Here is a 19,044-nt window from a genome sequence, read left to right as displayed (position 1 = left end):
TTCCTCCGGGTCAAATGCCACCTTATCAGGAAGGCCTTCTTTGAACCTCCTATATTATGTAGCACCTCTCTCTCTGCACAATTCCCCAACCTCCTTCTCCACTTGATTTTTTTGACTCCATAACACTTGTCAACTTGTGTTGTACTATGTATTTATTATCTGTCTCCTTGAAGTTAGAATGTAAACTTCATGAGGTAGAGATTTTTGATATTTATTCACTGCTCTACCCTGAATGCTTAGAGAACACCTGGTACAGAGTAGACACTGGAAACTATTTGTTGAATGAATGAATGAATGAGGTCACATAGTCTCAGAAACAAGCCTAAAGCAGAGAGGGCTTCCAGGAGAGAACATTTGGAACAACTCTGTCTTAAAGAGTGCTTCTTCCCAGCTGGGGGATAGCCACTAATGAATTTTGCAGGACAGGTTACAGAAAGTAGAGTACAATGGCAGTTCGCTCCTGCTGCCATTCAGGTGTGGCTCTTCCCCTTAGTTACCTGCGGTGCTTGGCCCTGTGAGAAGCTGAACAGATACTGAGATCCTGTGAATCCTGTGAATGTGGAACTATAACTGCCATATGCTGTGCTCCTTTTCTGAGCTACTCTTCTCAAGAAATAGAATCTCCATTCTCCAAGATGCTCAAGCTGAAAACAGGAAGTCATCCTTGAAAGGCCTCTCCCTCATCCCCCCATCCAATCCATCAACAAATTCTGTCAGCTCTGCCAAAATCTCTCTCAAATCCATTTGCTTAAGCTCCTTCACCATCACCCCAGTCCAAATTTTCATCTGTATGACCTCATGATGTGCCTCAGAACTGAACATGGGTTTGGCAGGTACACAGAATCGAATCAGGCATCTACAAATGGTGCCCAGGCAGTCAGAAAAACCATGAAAATTCAGAATTCAATTATGCAGAAAGAAATTGCTGAAGGAAGTCAGTCATAACCTTAGTACGGAATGCAAAATTCCATCTATACATATCAGAGAAAATTACAGAAAGATCTAATGGATAAGCATTAAAGTGTCATTAGTGCCAGAGGGGAAGGTAACAAATGTCCTAAGCAACTAAAGAAATGAAAAAAAAAACTAGCCTAGCCATGAGGAAAGTTTGCTACATCCTCAGTGAAGGTGCTGGCTGCTGCCTACACAGGTCAAACAAAAGAGTCACTCGAGGGCATAATTAGAACCTAGAAGACACTAACCTTTTTTAAAAGAAGTGAACTCTAAGCTTCCTGTTGACATCGACTTGCAAGATAGAGCTCCAAGTGCCCAGTCAAGGTGGAGAGGAATCACTCTTGAAGTGTATGAGCCTGTATCTGAAGCCCCTTTTAGCCAATAAGCAACCTCTGGTGCCAGGAAGGTAATCTGGTGGAAACCATAAATAATTGGCCCAATAATCTCAATTTGTGTAAGATAAACACACAGTACCCTAGAGAGTAAGCTTCAGAAAGTTCATAATTAAACATAGATAGGAAGATGTAAATCAGGCTCAGAATATTAAAAGTTATATGCAAAGATTAGGAATAGGTTTGTAATCACTGGAATTATCTATATGATTTGGAAATTAAAGCATTTATAATATATTTTAGTACGGTATATTATTGTACGTAACAGATTATCCTTGTGATTCCAATAAAAATGTGTAATTAAATTATCTTATACTTGTGACTTTGAGTAGAACTATATAAAAAAGTTTGGCTAAATTAACAGAGAATATTGGAATGTTTTATATAACTTGATTTTCCACCTTTATAAGTTTAATTTGTTTTTATTTACAGGAGTGAAGTACTTTGGGAGGTCCTGAGTGTTAGATTGGACATGCAGAGCACTTTTAAAAATTCAATATATTACATTAATAAAAGCGGCTTAAATTGTTTACAAAATTTAATGAACAAAGTTGTAAATAGGACTGCTTGTTTAGGGGCAGTCTAGTCTACTTGGTTCAGCATTAATCAGGACCTCTTCAATTTTGCTGGCTTTATAAATAGGTTAAGATGGGTAAAGCAAAAGGCTTATAGGAAACTAATTTTTAAAGTTATTGCTCTACTGAACTAATATTTATTTAAAAATCAAAGTAATCGCAAATAGCTCTCTACACACAAACATACCTGCAGACATGAAAACACTCACACCGACAGATGTCATCCTGATCTCTCACCCTGATGACAATACGTCCACTTGTTCTCTCCATTTCCTTTCTTCTCTTATCCCTTCCATTCTCCACTGTGACCACCTGAAAATCTTCCAAGAGTTTCCCATTGTACCTAGAATAAAATCCAAAATCCTTATAACATGTCCTGCCAGATGCCCCATAATTGGGCCCCTGTCTACCTCCTGAGACTCATCCTGCCCCACCCTCTCTCTTTTCTAGGTGCTCTGTCCACACTGACCTTCTTTGGCTACTTCAGAGGCATTATCGTCATTTTTGTCTCAGGGCCTTTGCACATGCTATTTCCTCTCCTAGGGTTTCAATTCTACCCACTCTCAGCTGGCCAACTCCCACCTATCCTTTAGGTCTTAGTTAAATGATCCTTCCTTAGAGAGGATCTGTTTTAACCCTTAGTGTAAGTTTGGTCTCCAGTCATACTGTTTAATAAAATCCAATAACTAATCCTTTATCATGTTTTAAAATTATATATTTGTTATATGTGATTATTTCTTTAATATTTTTTTCCCTCACAAGACTGCCAAGTAGTATTGGATAGGTGAATTAGGAGGCAAACCCTTTGCTGATGGCCCAGGCAGCATCTCCCGACCCCAATCTTTACCCTAAAAATAAGTTGGATCAGCAAGATTCTACCAGGTGTTGCCTATTTTTATAAATAAAGTTTTATTGGAACACAGTCATGCCCATTTGTTTACATATTGCCCATGGTTGCTTCTGTTCTATAAGTACAGAGTTGAGCAGGTGTGACAGAGATTTTGTATGACCCATAAAGTTCAAAACATTTACTTTCTAAGAAAAGGTAATACTTATGCTAGTATGCAGAATCCCAGGGCACCTGGCATCTAAACTCCAGATGTTTCTCTTCCCAGCAAGACCAGTCCTGAAAGCTCCCATTACTCCATGACCAGTTTGTTCCCCCCTCCGAACTTCCCTATAAATTTATGAAGCAACTCAGGGGCAGGATATCTCTTCAGAAGTATTCCCCAAGCTGCATCCAGTGGTACCTGGCTGGATAATGCCTCTCTATGGGATGAGGGGAACTTGCTGTAAGTTTTTCCTCCATAAGCCTAGCTTTGTGCCTGCACAATGTGTCACTTTGAGGTGTCTTCCCATCCTCTTACTCAACACCTAATAATGAAGGAAGAAATAAGTAAGTGGATAAATGACTTGCAGGTGCTCTTTACCAGTGAGTCATCAAATGGGGACAAACTGGGATTGTATTGAGGGTTTGGGACTACTTTTTGCTTTATGGAAGTTAATAAATCTGCACTGTTTGAGAAAAGCAGTTTAAACTGAATTTTCCATTATTATTTTCTTTAGCTATTAGTTTATTTCCTTACTTATAGGGATAGGTAATTGTTTGCTTTTTCTGATATTTTTGATAGGCTCTTATTAACTGGCCAGGAATTTGGGTTCAAAGATCTCTTTACAAAGAGAAAGAACCCTTGGGGCCAGGTTAGAAATTAATGGTGTGTTCAGTACAAGGTGGCAGACCACCCACATTTAGAACTCCTCTAGCCCAAAACCTATGGAAACAATAATTTTGGAGAAACCAAAGATAAGGAGTGCATGGCAGGAGGGAAGATCTATAGTTTAGAGTTTTCATCAAATCCCTAGGAGATGGCTCTCCAGCATCACCACTGCTTCCACACCCAGAGGTTTCCTTCTGGGGTACGAGGCCCCCAACGTCAAGGCCAATATAACCATCAGCCGCATCCATTTCCACGGCTGTCTGGGAGACTCACAGGGCATTCTCTTCTCTCACTCTCAGGACTTCATGTCAGTATGTACCACAGAGCCTGGCAGAGCTGCAAAGCTGACACCAGAATTTGCCAAGAGGAATGTTAAGCTGATTGTCCTTTCAATAGACAGCACTGAAGACCATCTTGCCTATAGTAAGGATATTGATGCTTACTATGGTAAGGAGCCCACAGAAGAGTTACCTTTTCCGTCACTGACGATAAGTATTAGGAGTTCGCCATCCTGTTGGGCATGCTGGACTCAGCAGAGAAGGACAAAAAGGGTATGCCTGTGTCAGCGCCTGTGGTGTTTATTTTTGGTCCTGATGAGAAACTGAAGCTGTCGATCCTCTACCCAGTTACCAGCGGCAGGAACCTTGATGAGATTCTCAGAGTAGTTATCTCTCTCCAGCTGACGGTGGAAAAGATGGTTGCCGCCCCCGCTGATTAGAGGATGGAGACAGCGTGACGGTCCTTCCAACTATCCCTGAAGAGGAAGCCAAGAAAGTTTTCCCTAAAGGAGTGTTCACCAAAGAGCTCTCATCCAGCAAGAAATACCTATGTTACATGCCCGAGCCAGGTCCCCCTGAGGAGTTGGTGCAGGAGCTGCTCACTTAGCACAGTGAGCCAGGGAATATCAGCTGCCACTTATGTTTCCTACAACAATTCCATAAAAACTCCTGGTGTGATCACAGCCAAGGTCTTTAAGTTGCTATACTACTGGATTATTAAATGAAAATGACACTAAAAGCTCTATGAGATTCTTTGCTCTGTGCCTTCACCAGCATTCTACTCTGTTCATATATCTCAAACACTCTCTGCTGGCTCTCTTTGAAATATATTCTATATCTGAGACTCAGATTTTTCTGGATCTCTGCAGGATTTGTGATCAACGAGGTAGAGTCTGTTGATAGTTGAAAAAGCCTGCTTTGCTCCATCATGACTGACCGTTAGTTTTTTTTCAGCTGTTCTAGTCAAATCTTCTCTTCTGTTATGCATTTTGGCAAGCAGCAGAACTTGAGGTTTGATTTCCTCTGTAGATCTCTAGGTATATAACCCAAAAAATTAGTAACCTAGATATTCTTCAAGATTCAGTGTTTTGATCACAGCGAAAGAAAAATCTTTTCAGTTCTGTACTTTTCCAGTAGATAACTGAAGTGGAATGAGCAAGGGGAGGGAATCTTTAAATATTTTGCTAAAAGAAAACTTTTCAATAAATTTCTATCTAAAGAAAGAGGCTATAGAAAAGGCTCCACTTAACCTGCTGGGAGGTATACTAGCGGTAGGAGTAGGACATTGCCATGTGCCTTTACAGAGTATTTCTGGAAGTGTGTCTGCTTTGTCGTGATGGACACTGAAAGGGCACATGTTGAGAAAGGAGGAGAGGATGATGACTGAAGATGTTTTATTGTAGAATTATTCTTGCCGGAAGAGTGGGCATTTTCTGAATTTTGCTTTTGGGGAATCTAGCAAATAAATCCTTTGTTAAAATTGAAAAAAAAAATTCCTAGGACATGGAAAATAGACAGAGTGCTAAGAACAGATCAAACATAGCAAAAGAGATCAGAACCCAGGACACACATGGGAAGCAGAAGTGGAGGCTCTGAGCTCTGGGTGGCGGTTGGGAAAAGCAAGAAGGAGGAGTGGGTTATGGAGATCGATGGGCAAGCAGCTATAAGACAGATGCCCTGTCCCATGATCCCCACCACTGGGACTTGCAGTGGCAAAGTAAAATATGCCACTAGATAAACAGGAAACAAGACTTTATTCAAGACTATTGCAACAGGGGAGAGAAAATGAGCTCACCTCCAGTAAAACAAAAAGCAGGGTAGTTTTTAAGCACTGGGTTCCACTATTGGAAAAGTATTGAAAGGGGTTCTCCTCCCCCAAATCCTGTCTTATTGTCAACCACATCATAAAATTTAACCCCATCACTCCCCTTCAGACCTGGTGATGTGGCTTTTACTCTACAGCTTTTCAAAAAGCAGAAGCAATGATCCAACCACATGTCTGCTTAACAGAGATGTTTGTTACTTTTAACTGGAAAGACAGAATTACCAAAAGGTCAGAGAAGGCCAATTCCAGAAAAGGGATGGAACTGAGTGAGTCAGGGACTCTGCTCTGTTCCTCTTTGAACCTCCAGAAGCCCAAAGATAGGAAGTGCTTTAGCAAATATTTGGAGAGGGAGGGGCTGCTCTAGGTGATGGCATAAAGTCCTAAAGCCAGCCTAGCCAGGCTTTACAAGAAATGAGCCCAAAGAAGGGTCTCAGAGACCTTGAAAGAGCTTCTCCACCCAGTGCTTGCCCAGGAGCAGCCCTTGAGGAGACCACCTGCAGACCACTGTTAAGCGTTTGGCATTAGTCTCAATCCCAGAAGAGTCAGACATCCCGTAATGTACATATATCAGAGGCCCTACGTATGTGTCACTGATACCTTGAACGGGGACAAATTTGGGAGCAAATTGTATAGCAACTTCAGTTTTAGTATCCTGCTGTGTCTTTAATTCTGAGTGCTAACTATTTATTCCTCTTTCCCTTGATAAAACTCAAGGCTATCCTCATGATTTTCTTAGTTGTTCTCAAATAATACCAACCATTCTGCAGTCACTTAAGTCACAAAACATAGTATCAGTAAAAATAAATAAATAAAACTTGCAATCCTCTGTGAAAGTCTGATTTCAATCTTGCCACTGTGACAAGGTTTTCCCCCCTGTCCCACACTGAGCCTCTTGCAGATAGAAAGCCTGCAAGTCAAGGAAGGAGGGTTTTCTCCACCCAGCCCTTGGACTTCCTCACATTTCTGACCCAACAGGAGTGATTTCAAAATGTCCTGAAATTAGATAGTGGTGATAGATGCACAACCTCGTGAGTGTATAAAAACCACTGAATTGTCTACTTTAAAATGGTGAATTTTATCTCAATAGAAATAAAAGGCGAGGGGAGCTAGAAAGTTCCTTTTTGAACAGTCTCTCCTGACATCTAGCACCAGTGCTCTGTGGCATGGCAGGTATTTAAAGCTAACCCTTTCTCTACAGTGCCCACTACCTGCCTACCTACCATTGGAACCTCTCACCTGCGGCTTCCTTGACAGTCAAGTGTTTCTCTGTTTGGACTGGATGCTTTCATTTTTCAGCTCTGAGGATGACAGTGTTAACTTCTCTTTGTAGAGGCCTTTTCTCCCTTCCAGGTGATCCCCTTGGACAGGACCTGTGATGACACCACACTGACTTTCTCTCTGGCTCAAGGCTCATACCTGGACCATAGGAAATACTCACATAACTCTTTGCCCTAAATAAGCCACTCAGTGCAACAGCTTTCCCCTTTGAGCTACCCTTAAAGCAGCTGGCCAGCCCATCTCTCTTTGTTTAGATTTTCTAGACCAAAGTCAGACAACTGTCCACTATATCCCTCAAATTGCTGAGTCATCTGGTTGAAGCCCCTCTCTCCAACTTTAAGTGTACAGAAAAGCATCTCCAGCCTTCCCTATGAGAAATACTCTTCTCAGCATTACCACAGCCTCTCCAGAATTCCTCTTTAACCTCCCACTGCCTCCTCCTTCTAGTGTCTTCAATGTGAATTCAGGGGTTAAAAATCACGTAAAACCTTCTTTGTGAATCTGCATCAAAGTGGTACTGGGCCCAAATGAGTAGTATTTACCATCCTTTTTAACATATCTTTTGGGGAGAGGAGGAAGGTTGCCCAGTTTGGTAAAGGGGAAAAAATTCAGGAAATGAGTCTCCCTCTGATGCCCTCAGCTTCCTCCTTTAGGCCTCTTTAGGACATCTCCATGATCCTAATCTTTAGTTGCCCAGTGCCCTCAATTTTCTTCTCACTCAGATGCTATCCTAAAATCAGCTCTCTGAGCCTTTCATACTAAAGTGTGAGTGACTAACTAGAGCATTTTAACAGGCTTTTAAAGGTGAAAATTAAAAGTCAGGAATCTGCCATGAGCTGAAGAACATCTGGTGGCTTCTGGGCTTTGAGGCCACCCAAGCCTTCCAGGAAGGATGGAAGGAAGGTCAGGGAAGAATGGGACAGTGAGTTCTTGGACATAGGTAAGAGTCTAATGTTGCAGAGCCAAGCAGTTGGGAAGGGAGGACTGCAGCCAGAGGTGCTAACAAAAACCTGAGACTTGTAATCCTACAGACAGCCCATTGCCAACTGACCCACCAGGGAGGGGAATCACCTGGGTCACAGGAGGGAGAAAAGGTGCTTAAATTTCTGGAGCACCTACTACATGCCAGGTATTATGTGCTCTACAGACATCTCATTTAATCCCCCTGCAATCCTGTGGCATAGATTTCATTTACGGATAAAGGCATTTAGACTCAGTGAGGCTAGGTCTTTGAAGTGTATCTTATTGGACATACTAAGAGGATGGGCCAGCCCAGTTAGCAAAAAGCCATAGCTTGCAGTGGCTGCTCCCACTTGGTACCTGAGTGATCAGCTCAAAGGGAACTGAGACATGGATATTGCCTGTCTGGGAATGTGGAACTGCTCCTCCTTCAGGTTTCGTCATTGCAGTAAGTGGTCATACAGCTTGGTCTCAAGCCCCGACCCTATTCCACTTTGGCAAATGAGCTGGAGGTCCCAGCTAGTTGCCCTCATTATTAAGAGATCTTCTCTTCATTCTCATGGCTATAGCTGAGTCCTGCCCTGGTCTTTTCCGTCTGGAGGATTGCAGTAGCCTTCACCTCTGGCGTCCTGAATTCATTCTTCACACACTACGCAGAGTGAGTTTACCAAAATGTGAAACTGATCACGCTTTCTCTGCTTAAAACACATCAAAAGCTTCTCATTGTCCTCAGGATAAACCTCACATCCACAACATGGCCTGTGCGTGCCATGTGTACGATCTGACCGCTGTCTGCCTCTCCTGCTCCATCAGGTACTTCCTTCCTCTGCTCTTAGGATTCCACCCACAGTTAGTGTCTGACATGTGCTAGGGCTTCCTGCCTCAGAACCTTTGCCCAAACTATTGCCTTTACCTGTATTTCTCTCTTTCTTGCTTTTCAACCTATCTAACATTGCTCATTTCATAGATAGCTCAAATGTTCTCTTCTCAGAAAGGTATTCTCTAAGCTCCCAATATATTTCTTTCCAATGCATCATTGATTAGAATAAGTAAGTATATATTTACTTGTGTGATTATTTACTTAGTATTTGTCTCCAGGAGAATAGGAACATGATCTTTTGGCTCTCTGTGATATTCTTGGTGCCAAGCAGAAGGCCTGGCAAATGGTTTTCACTCAGTAAGTATGTATTACATAGATGGGGGGACAGACAGAGGGAAAGACATATGGGTGGATATTCTAACAGAAAGCTAAAGCTCCACCGATTTTCTTTTTGCCTCAGGCTCCAATATGGCTTCACATAGCAGCACTTTTACTGGTCCTGCCTTTATTTAAAATTTTGATACTTTGTTCATTATGGATTCTTTGGTATTTTTATTTTTTTAATGTTTTATTAAAATGTCATTTATCTTAATTATTGAGTTTTTTGGAGCCCTCTTAAATTCTGTGTCCAAAGCCAATGCCTCACTCACCACACCCAAGTCCTGGCCCTGCCCATAGTAAGGCATTAATAAATGGTAATTATTGTTAAAATAATTGATATATAGATAAGACATAATAGGCAATCATATGCTTTAGAATCAAACAAACTTAGGTTCCAACCTGGCTTATTCATTGATCAATCATTCACTTATTTATACATGTATTGAATGATTTTTTTTTTTTTTTTGAGAGCCCACTCTGTGCCACCAATTCTCTCAACATGCTGGAAAAGAATAATGGGCAGAAACAGTCAGAATCTCTGCTCTTAAGGAGCTTCTAGTCTAGAAATCTGCTGCTGACCAGCTTATGACCTTCCATGAGTCATTTAGGCTTCCTGAGCCTCAGGTTCTTCATCTGTAACAGGACAATAATAATATTTGCCTATATTGCATGAAGATTGGAAATTTTAGCAATCAGGTTATGTCAATAGGCATGAACCCATATCCCAATACCCCAGTACAATGCCCTATCTGGTGTTATTTGTAGTTATTATTCAAGGCCCAGAGGCCCAGAAAGGCTAAGTGTCCTGTCTTGGGTCACATAGCTCTCAGAAGCAGAAACAAAGGCAAATCCAGTTTCCCTGCTTCATAGTCAAAGTTCTGCTCTGTTATGTGCAGACAAATCTCCCTTTCCCATCTCAGAATCTTCCTGAGATCTTGGGGGACTGTGAAATGGTAGCAACCCCTTCCTTCTGCAGGGAGGACAGTCCTGCAGGTCCATCCTGGGCATAGTCCAGCCTTGGGGAGGATCTGAGGGAAGGAGTTAGGAGTTAGCAGAGGAGGAGAAGAGGTGTTAGAAAAGCATAAATTAAAAACAGGAGGAGAAAGAGGCATCCAGAAGAGGGGCTCTCTGTGGTCTCGTCATCTCCTTCTCCTCCCCCTTTTCCTAATGTTCTTGGGGACAGAAAAGCAGGTCTAAGTCTCCTAGTGAACATGGCTTAGTTTCACACCACTCTTCTGGCAGAACCAGAGACTGACCTGACTCACTGCCTCTCTTTCATCTCTCAGAAAATCCCACATAATTGTAACATATTCTTTTAAGAGCTCTATCCTCTGCTGACTTCAGGGGGGTAGTGAGAAGCCAGGAGATGCCTGAGAAGAGGAAGTAGGAATGGGTACTTTCCAGGGGAAGTTCAGACTTCTGAACACCTGTCAGATGTACAGACACAGGGAGAGGCTCAAAGCTTTGCCCTGATTCCCAGCCCTCTGGAGACCACAGGGCTCCAGGCCTTAGTGTAAATTTGGTAGCCAGAACCTTGAAGAAAACATAGAGGATTATTCCATTAAAACCATGCTGGACACATCAAGAATTTGTGTGGTTCTATTTGGGCCTCTCACAGGTCAGGATCTTAGAACTGAAGGAGGGAAAGTCAGAATCCTTAGCAGGAAGCAAGAAAGAATCCAGGAGTGGGGAACGGAAGCTCCTTTACTTTTAGCTCCATGTGACAGAAAGCGCACTTAAAACGTCCTAAAGAAAAATAAAAAATAATCGATTGGTTTATGTACTCAAAAAGAATGAATGCCAGGGGCATGACACAGGGACACTGGCTCTAGGGCAAAGGACTCCAGGCACTCCGGTGTTGATTTCACTTGCTCTTCTGCAGCTACACCCATAGGACCTCAAGGGAACTGCCTCTCCCCTTCATCATAAGGGGAAGAACTGCAACTACTGGGCTTGAAAGGTGGGTGCACACCTGTGACAAAGGATTGACAGAGCCCCACAGAACCTAATAGCTACATGGGCAGAGAAGTTCCCTCAGAGAAGGGAAGTATAGTTTTCAGAAGAAAGAAGGGTACTGGGAAAGATAAGCATATGGATGTCTGATCTTGGAAGCTAAGCAGGGTTGGGCCTGGTCAGTACTTGGATGGAAGACCACCTAGGAAGACCAGGTGCTGTAGGCGTAAAAAATAATTAATTAATTGATCGATTGATTAAAAAATAAATAAACATATATAAACCTCCCAACTTTACTTTTCCTAAAAAAGCCCCTTGGTCTTAAAGTATTGATTTACTTTAAAGAATAATCTTAAAGTATTGATTACCATGTTAAATGTTTACGCTCATTTATACATTATGTGCATAGACAGATGCAAAACATGCCTCAAATTTTATCATTTCCATGCTTTTGTTTTAAGGGGCAAGCCCTAGTATCAGAAAACCTTGGTGCGAATTCCAGCTTTCCCCTTTCTAGCTATGTGGGCAAATAACTTCACTATTCTGTGCCTCTGTATCCTTAACTGCAGAAGGAGACGACAATTGTCCCTATGTAGTGAAAAAATCTTTATAAAATATTTGTAAAACACTTAAAACAGTAAGTGGCTCAGGTCTTTTGTTATTACTACTTTTTGCAGTGACCTCTAACTAGAATGCTCTTCCTCCTTTCTCTGCATTTTAAAATGGTATACAGTCCCGGTCCCATTTTCGAGAACCAGTACAAATGAATTGTTCTCATCATTGTTCCCTTTCATGAATTGTTCTCATCATTCTAATCCAAAGGGATCTCTCTCTTCTTCCCCTGGAATCTTCGTTGGGCACTAAGGCTCAACGGCTCTGGATGGCAGGGACTTTCTCAGTCCTCTCCGCCTCTACCACAAGTAGAATAAAAGCATCTTTACTAGTCTTTACAGTAGTCCTCCTTAACAAGTATTAGTTTAACTAAAAGCAATGAGCCTAAATCCCCCAACAAAGAAAAGCTCCAGACCAGATAACTTCACTGGTGAAATCTACCAAACATTTAAAGAATTAACACATCAAACTCTTCCGAAAAATAAAAGAGAAAGAAATACTTCCTAACTTACTCTATGAGACCAGCATTAACCTGATATATGAACATATGTTCACATACAAGCTTGTACATGAATGTTCGTACCAGCATTATTCATAATATCTACAAATTGGAAACAACCGAAATGTGCAACTGATAAATGGATAAACAATATGTGGTACAGCCATACAATGGAATATTATTTAGCCATTAAAAGGAATAAAGTACTGATACATGTTACAACATGGCTATAATTCCACATATACAAATCATCCAGAAATAGGCAAATCTATAGACACAGAATGTAGACCAATAGTTGCCAGGAGTTAGGGGAGGGGAGAATGGGAATGACTGCTTACAGGGTACAGGGATTCCTTTTAGAGTGATAAAAATGTTCTGGAACTAAACAGAGGTGATAGTTACACAAATTGTGAATGTATTAAGTGCACACTTTAAAACTGCACACTTTAAAATAGTTAATGGTTAATATTACGTATGTAAATTTTACCTCAATAACAATAAAAAGCAACGGACTTCCTCTTGGATGAGGAACTGTAACTTTTGCTTTCAGCAAACTTATAAAGATTAGGCAATCATCATGGCCGGAAGGGGAAACTATCAATTAGCTTTTGCTGCATAACAAATCACCCTAAAATTTAGTAGATTAAAACAATCATTAACGACAATGAGATACCACTATACGCCTATTAGAATGGCCAAAATCCAGACAACTGTCAACACTAAACACTGGCGAAAATGTGGAGCAACAGAAATTCTCATATATTGCTAGAAGCAATGCAAAATGGTACAGTTTGGTGGTTTCTTATAAAACTAAACATACTCTTTACCATATGATCCAGCAACCATGCTTCTTGAATGGTTACCCAAAGAAGCTGAAAATTTATATCCATACAACAACCTACATGTGAATATTAATAGCAGTTTTATTCATAATTGCCAAAACTTGGAGGCTTCCAAGATGTTCTTCAGTAGATGAATGGATAAATAAACTGTAGTTCATCCAGACAATAGAAATCAGCACTAAAAAGCAATGAGCTTTCGAGCCATAAAAAAGACGTGGAAAACCTTAAATGCACATTATTAAGTGAAATAAGCCAATTTGAAAATACAACATACTGTACAATGCCAACTATATGACATTCTGGAAAAGGCAAAACTATGGAGACAGTGAAAAGAAATCAGTGGTTGCCAGGAGTTAGGGGTGGCCAGGGTACATCAATAAACAGAGCACAGAGGATCTTTAGGGCAGCAAAAATATTCTTTGATTCCATAATGACGGATTCATATCATTAAACATTTGACCAGACCCATAGAATGTATAATACCAAGAGTAACCATAATGTAAACTATGGACCTGGATGATAATGATATGTCAATGTGGGTTTCTTAATTATAACAAATTCACCACTCTGGTGGGGGGACATGGATCAGGGAGGGGTAGGGTTGTGTATATGTGGGGGCAGGGATTATATGGGAAATCTCTATACCTCCCCCCACAATTTTGCATGAATCTAAAAATAAAGTCAATAAAAAAAATAAAAATAATAAACTTTTAAGCTAGCATTTATTATTTTTCACAATTCTATGTGCTGGATGGATGACCTCTCAACTGGGACGGCTGGGATATCTGGTGATCCTTCTCTCCATGTGGTCTCTCAGCCTTCAAGAGACTAGCATGGTCTGGGACATATAACGGTATAAAGATTCCCAGAAGAAAAATAGCATGTCTCATTTCAACGTGTTAGCACTTTTCAAGTCTCCATTTGCATCACATTTTCTTTTGTCCCATCTGCCAAAGTTAAGTCACATAGCCGAAACCAGAGTCAGTATGGGAAGGGACTTCCTAAGTGCATGCATACTGGGTTGGAGGAATTACTGCAGCCGTTTTTATAAATAATCTACCAAAGGAAGGAATAAGTCGAATATTTAAACCAAAACCCAATCTCTGATAGAGTTAGAAGAAGTGCTTAGCGCAAAATTGAAACTTCTTACCTGACTTGATATCACCAAGGCATATAGGAAATGGTCAGGTTACATCTGCGGACCCCATTCATTTGTGATCACAGAGCAGTTTCAATGCTACAAGACAGAATAGACTCTAGCTAGGGGACTCTTTAGGGAGATATTATCATTTGGATTTGTTTTGTTTCTCTAATAAGAGCCTGGGCCCCATCTTACAGACATCAGTAGAAACAAGAAGATGAGTTGGTAGAATCTGTTACTCTCCTTATTACTTAAAAAGAAAGGTTTTCCTATGTGCAATAGTGAGGCTGTTTAAGATTATGCACAAGGAAGGAAAAGGCATACACAAATTATCTCCAATCATAGATATTTACAGTAAGGATATGAGGGAGGTAGTATAGCCAAGAAAGTCACCTCACCAGCCACCCTGTCTCTGTGGGTCCTGGTCAGAACTACACCCAACATTTACAGGGTCCATGGCAAGAATCCGTCAGGAGGCCTCCATGTCAGGTATACCAATATTTTAAACTTATAAATGAGCTAACAAATTTAAAAGTAAAATGAATTGCTTAATATTGCAACCATGTGAAACTATACATATACAGCCTGAATCTGGGGGTTCCTCTGCCACAGAAAGGAACACAAAAAATAAGCAAGAAACTGAACACTGAACACTACAGGGAAACAATTCTTTGTTATGCAAAAAATGGATAGTATTCATCTTATCTTGGGGGAAAGATTTTGACAAGTTAATTGGTTTATCTTTTCTCTTGCCTCAAGGTTTCCGCTGCTCAAATCTTCTCTGTGGTCGAAAGGAATGTCTGTCTCCAGTGTTGGCAGCAGCATCACCTATAAACCTTCACAACATTTGACTCAGGTGTTTTTGTTTTTTTTTTTTTTTCAAAGACAGAGGGCAAGAGAGGTGGCAAAGCATTTTTCCTTGAGGGATGAACTATGTTTGTCAGAAGAGTGGAAATTTAGAATTACAGGTCAAGCCGGGCCAACACTGAGTACCATACCTCAAGAGACAGAGATACCTTTGTGTTCCTTGATAAATTTTTGTGTGTGTTTATGATATGAAGAGTCCTCCAAAGCATGGGGTCCAGGGCAGAGCTCTTTCCTGCCTGGGTCTAAAAGCAGTACCAGTCCTGGTGTTTTGAAAGTTGGGATGTGTTAAGCAAGTGATACCTCTTGTCTACCACAGTAGTTCCAAGATGTCAACCTACTACATGGTTTATTGGTGTCAGAGTTGCCACAAAAGACTGAATTACACAGGCTCTGGACAGAACAACACTCTACATACATAGAAAAGAGACAGAGCAAGATCAGCTTCAATGGTGAGTGTTGGTCCCTTATGGCCAGCGGGTACCATCCTAAGCCAATGTAGGGCAACGATCTGCAGTCATCTCTCCTGTGCTGCAAGGGAAGGACTCCATTCCCTCCCTGCTGGAAGCCAGTAGAGTACTAGGGTTGGCCTGGTGCCATATGTCATACACTCTTAAGCAAAACGAAGGAGCACACATTGAGTCCAGAAAAGAGAAAGATATTCCCACACAAGGCAATGAGCCCAGCACAGCTGTGCAGCTCTTCATCTTCTGGCAAGGAAGTGCTCCAGCCCCAAGGCCACGCTTATGTGGCCATGAAGGGGTTGAAGACTGCATGCACCAGACTGCCTTTCCCAATAGGATGTGCAGCTGGTCTGAGAGAGAACTAGAACATTACCTCTCCCTTGTTTGGGACAACAACCCAAGCCTGAGGGAACTTCTTTAGTCACCATGCATCTATCAGATGAGGTCAGGCACCTGGCATGGCTTCACTTGGAAACTCAAGGAACAGCAATCTATGCAGAGGAGAACCCTGCAACTTCAGGCCTCTTTCTTTAGAAGGGACCCGTGTGTGGAACAGCTATTCTGAAACTCTATGACCTGCCCAGACACAAGACAAAAGGATTGATAAGAAGGGTGTGAGAGGGGAAGTTGAAAGTAACAGCAGAAAATTTCCATAGACTAAGTGCAGGTCTGAGAAAGAAGGTGGGCGACCCCAAGGAGGAGACATTTTAGCTCAAAAGTGCCGGCTCTTGACCTCCACTTCCACTGTAACAGTTTAGGATAGCTCAGCTTATACTAGACGAACATGTTGTGCGTCTTAACATATCATGGTATATGTTAAGAGCAGAATTTAGAAGCAAAGATAACAGGATATTTGGTATTTCTGTAAGGGAAGAAGCTATGGGATATGCTAGGCAATATTATGAAATAATTATAGTAAGCACTTCAAATAGTAAACACCTCATCTCACCTTGTGCGATGATGCCAACAAGGCACCAAACTAAGTTCCTGGAGCGTGGTAAGTGCTCAACAAGCACTGGCTGTCGTTATTAGCCTGGAAGATGTTTGCGACTTGAGCAGCACATGTGGTATATCATAGCCTACTCCCTTGTGTATCTCAATCTAAGTAACAAATGGAGCTAATCTGATTCTTAAATGTCATCAATGATGCTTGATAGAAGGGGGGGAGGGAAAGTAATAAAAGACTCAGCAAGTACACAAAAGCCACTTACAAAATGTTTTCTACATTAGCGAGGTCAAGAAATGGCAGTATATTGTGAAAACAGACATTGGTTCCTTCATTTTTTCTTTCACCAAACAAACATGTATTTGGTATTGCGTCAAACACCTCTGTCTACCACTTCCTTTCTAGCAGCCCCATTTCTCGCTCTGGCTACCACTACAGCAATTTTTGCACAGGCTTTCTCCAGCTCCATGTAGGTATAATCTGACAGCATCTCACCTTGGCCATCATACATACCTCTCTTTTCCTGTGTCAGCAATTCTCTGAGGCTAAGATATAGGATGCCTACAGGAACCTGCTCAATATTCAGGCATATGCAGTTTGGAAGTACTGGACAAATACTCATGATTAAAGGGGCTTGGGAGCCAATGGAGAACATTCACGGCAAAGGAGAAAGTCAGTGAGCATTTGGATAGAATGACTTGTCCTGTGAATGTCAGCCAGCCTCTCCCCCTCAGCCTCTATAGTGCTAAGTGCAATGAGCCCACGGACAGAAATGCTATGGTGGCAAGGATGGAGGCTGTGCATGGACCCAACAGCATGGGTTCTGTCTTATCAAGGTCAACTTAATTATTGCCACTGCTGAATGCCTAACCTTCTAGCTGCAGAGATATATGTCAAGTCTGAACATGGCACCTGCCCTCAAGGAGAAAATATAGCCATACAGTGACATGTTGAGTATATTGGAATCCTGCCACCCTGCAAGGGAGAACAATCCAACCTTAGCAGAATTGACACTTACTCCAGATATGGGTTGTCTTTCCCTACCAGTAGTGCCTTTGCCAGCCCAATCATCTAAGAACTTACAAAATGTCTGATCAGAGAGTATGGTTTTTGTACGACATTGCCCCAGGCAAAGGGATCCATTTCATAGCAAATGATGTGTCAGTGGGCATATAGGATCCACTGGAATTACCATATGCTTAATCACCCAGAAACTGCCAGACCAAGAGAATGGTGGGGTGTTAAAAATTTAGCTACGTGGACAACAAACTTTAGGATTAGGACCTCTCCAGAATGCAGAATATGTACTGAACTAAAAGCCAATATATGGTGCTACGTCCCCAATAGCTAGAATACACAGGAACCAAGGAGTTGATGTAGGATTGGCCCTTTCTTCATGATTCCCAGTGATCTATGTGTGGTTTCTATCCCTGCAACATTAGGCTTGGCTGGATTAGATTAAATTAGGCTCTGCTGGATTCCTGAGGAGGATGGAGATGGTGGAGATGCACTAGTATGTGGACACAATATAGGTTCCACTAAACCTGAAAGAATGAATACAACCATCTGAAGGAGGCTTTGTAATGATTTTAGACATAATAAAGGAACAAACATTGGAGGGAAGCAAGGCGTGGACTGTATTATGTACTATTTCACATCCTTTTGACCCCACCCCTTACCTCAGCCACTGCTCAGTCATCGCTTTTCTTAGATTTACATAAGCTTCATGCAAGTGTCTTGCCTCAGCCTATACTTCATAATTCTAGCTTCCTGTCTTGGGGCTTCTCTGATCCTGAGATCAGGAACACCTACAAGAATACAACATACCTGCATGAGCAAACCAGAAGTGTGAGGAAATTAATATCCATGATCCACTATAGCCGATGAAGAGTTGTTCCCATGATCTACTGTTGTGTAACAAACTACCCAAAGCTTAATGGTATAAAATGACAAGTATTTTATTCTACTCACAAATTCTATGGGTCAGAAATTCACACAGGGCACAGCAGGAGCTTATCTCTGCTCCATGATGCCTGGGGCCTCAGCTGAGAAGACACAAATAGTAAGAAGCGACTCCGATGGATGTGGAATCATCTGGAACAGTGCTGTCCAATAGAAATATAATGAAAGTCACATGTAATTTTGAATCTGCTAGTAGACATATTAAAAAGGTAAAAAAACAGATGAAATTAATTGTAATAGTATATTTTCTTTAACACAATGTATCCAAAATACTGTTATTTCATCATTATTAAGATATGTTACATTGAGGAGGTACTAAATCTTTGAAATCCAGCATGTAGTTTGTACTTTCAGAGTATCTCGATTTAGACAAGCCCCATTTAAAGTGCTTCAGTAGCCACATGTGCAGGGTAGTTGCTATATTAAACAGTGCAGATCTAGAGGCTTCTTCACTCTCTTGTCTGGCACCTAGGCTAGGATGACATGAAGGCTACAATCATTTGGGACTGTCCACCAGAACACCTGTATGTGGTTTGGGCTTCTTTACAGCATGGCAGCCTCAAGCTCAGGGTTCTTGAAG

The 19,044-nt window shown here is 41.5% G+C and overlaps 1 long non-coding RNA gene across 1 annotated transcript; it reads right to left on the bottom strand.

Moving 5' to 3' along the window:
• Nucleotides 1-1,208: 1,208 nt before the first annotated feature.
• On the bottom strand, nt 1,209-18,552 carry LOC111731267. The gene is made up of 6 exons (XR_002777046.1): nt 18,474-18,552; nt 18,182-18,310; nt 4,111-4,393; nt 3,172-3,295; nt 2,109-2,264; nt 1,209-1,365 (listed from the first exon to the last, which is right to left on the bottom strand). It is a non-coding gene; the product is annotated as an uncharacterized LOC111731267 (long non-coding RNA).
• Between the last annotated feature and the right edge of the window lie 492 nt (nt 18,553-19,044).

Source organism: Pteropus vampyrus, unplaced genomic scaffold (assembly GCF_000151845.1).
Source record: "Pteropus vampyrus isolate Shadow unplaced genomic scaffold, Pvam_2.0 Scaffold358, whole genome shotgun sequence".
In the NCBI taxonomy this organism is placed as follows: domain Eukaryota; kingdom Metazoa; phylum Chordata; class Mammalia; order Chiroptera; family Pteropodidae; genus Pteropus; species Pteropus vampyrus.
The sequence above is the reverse complement of the archived record's forward strand: the minus strand, read 5'-3'. Positions and strand labels throughout refer to the sequence as shown.